Raw genomic sequence first — 2,500 nt, 5'->3', positions numbered from 1 at the left:
AGGCTAACGACATAAGAGCCAATGTCAAACCTGTATGGTTACATTGGCCTTTTTCCCCCCAGTTAGCTAGTTTTTTTTGTTAACCTGTCGATGGGCTTGTCCATTGTATGTTAGCATAAAAGAGCAAACGAGCCAATGTTTATCCTGGATGATTTCATCGCTTTTTTTTCAGTAAGCTAGTTTTTCCCTTAGCCTGTCAATAGGCTTGTATATTGTATGTTAGCATTAAGCTAACGGCATAAGAGCCAATGTTTATCCTGTATGCTTTCATTGCTTTTTTTCAATAAACTAGTTTTTTCGTTAGCCTGTCAATGGGCTTGTCCTTTGTATGTTAGCATTAGGCTAACGACATAAGAGCCAATGTCAATCCTGTATGGCTACATTGGCCTTTTTTCCCCCAGTTAGCTAGTTTTTTTGTTAGCCTGTCGATGGGCTTGTCCATTGTATGTTAGCATAAAAGAGCAAACGAGCCAATGTTTATCCTGTATGCTTTCATTGCTTTTTTTCAATAAACTAGTTTTTTCGTTAGCCTGTCAATGGGCTTGTCCTTTGTATGTTAGCATTAGGCTAACGACATAAGAGCCAATGTCAATCCTGTATGGTTACATTGGCCTTTTTTCCCCCAGTTAGCTAGTTTTTTTGTTAGCCTGTCAATAGGCTTGTATATTGTATGTTAACATTAAGCTAACAGCATAAGAGCCAATGTTTATCCTGTATGCTTTCATTGCTTTTTTTCAATAAACTAGTTTTTTCGTTAGCCTGTCAATGGGCTTGTCCTTTGTAACATCAGAGCCAATGTCAATCCTGTATGGTAACATTGGCCTTTTTCCCCCCAGTTAGCTAGTTTTTTCGTTAGCCTGTCGATGGACTTGTCCGTTGTATGTTAGCATAAAAGAGCAAACGAGCCAATGTTTATCCTGGCTGATTTCATTGCTTTTTTTCGATTAGCTAGTTTTTTTCTTAGCCTGTCAATAGGCTTGTCCATTGTATGTTAGCATTAAGCTAACGCCATAAGAGCCAATGATTATCCTGTATGCTTTCATTGCTTTTTTTCAGTAAACTAGTTTTTTCGTTAGCCTGTCAATGGGCTTGTCCGTTGTATGTTAGCTAAGGACATAAGAGCCAATGTCAATCTTGTATGGTTTCATTGGCCTTTTTTCCCCCAGTTAGCTAGTTTTTTCGTTAGCCTGTCGATGGGCTTGTCCATTGTTTGTTAGCATTAAGCTAAGAGCAAACAAGCCAATGTTTATCCTGGCTGATTTCATTGCTTTTTTTCGATTAGCTAGTTTTTTTCTTAGCCTGTCAATAGGCTTGTCCATTGTATGTTAGCATTAAGCTAACGCCATAAGAGCCAATGATTATCCTGTATGCTTTCATTGCTTTTTTTCAGTAAACTAGTTTTTTCGTTAGCCTGTCAATGGGCTTGTCCGTTGTATGTTAGCTAAGGACATAAGAGCCAATGTCAATCTTGTATGGTTTCATTGGCCTTTTTTCCCCCAGTTAGCTAGTTTTTTCGTTAGCCTGTCGATGGGCTTGTCCATTGTTTGTTAGCATTAAGCTAAGAGCAAACAAGCCAATGTTTATCCTGGCTGATTTCATTGCTTTTTTTCGATTAGCTAGTTTTTTTCTTAGTCTGTCAATAGGCTTGGCCATTGTATGTTAGCATTAAGCTAACGGCATAAGAGCCAATGTTTATCCTGTATGCTTTCATTGCTTTTTTTTGGTAAACTAGTTTTTTCGTTAGCCTGTCAATATGCTTGTCCGTTGTATGTTAGCATTAAGCTAACAAAATAAGAGCCAGTGTCAATCCTGTATGGTTTCATTGGCCTTTTTTCCTCCAGTTAGCTAGTTTTTTCGTTAGCCTGTCGATGGGCTTGTCCATTGTATGTTAGTATTAAGCTAAGAGCAAACGAGCCAATGTTTATCCTGGATGATTTCATTGCTTCTTTTTTTTTTTCGGTTAGCTAGTTTTTCCCTTAGCCTGTCAATAGGCTTGTATATTGTATGTTAGCATTAAGCTAACAGCATAAGAGCCAATGTTTATCCTGTATGCTTTCATTGCGTTTTTTCAGTAAACTAGTTTTTACGTTAGCCTGTCAATAGGCTTGTCCGTTGTATGTTAGCATTAAGCTAACAAAATAAGAGCCAGTGTCAATCCTGTATGGTTTCATTGGCCTTTTTTCCTCCAGTTAGCTAGTTTTTTCGTTAGCCTGTCGATGGGCTTGTCCATTGTATGTTAGCATTAAGCTAAGAGCAAACGAGTCAATGTTTATCCTGGATGATTTCATTGCTTCTTTTTTTTCTCGGTTAGCTAGTTTTTCCCTTAGCCTGTCAATAGGCTTGTATATTGTATGTTAGCATTAAGCTAACGGCATAAGAGCCAATGTTTATCTTGTATGCTTTCATTGCTTTTTTTCAGCAAACTAGTTTTTTTGTGGCAAAGTCTTCTCAGTTATTGATCTATGAATAGGGGTATTGCTTTTTTCACAAATACTGTTTG

The sequence above is a fragment of the Nerophis lumbriciformis genome, linkage group LG11, assembly GCF_033978685.3.
Source record: "Nerophis lumbriciformis linkage group LG11, RoL_Nlum_v2.1, whole genome shotgun sequence".
Lineage (NCBI taxonomy): Eukaryota > Metazoa > Chordata > Actinopteri > Syngnathiformes > Syngnathidae > Nerophis > Nerophis lumbriciformis.
The sequence above is the reverse complement of the archived record's forward strand: the minus strand, read 5'-3'. Positions refer to the sequence as shown.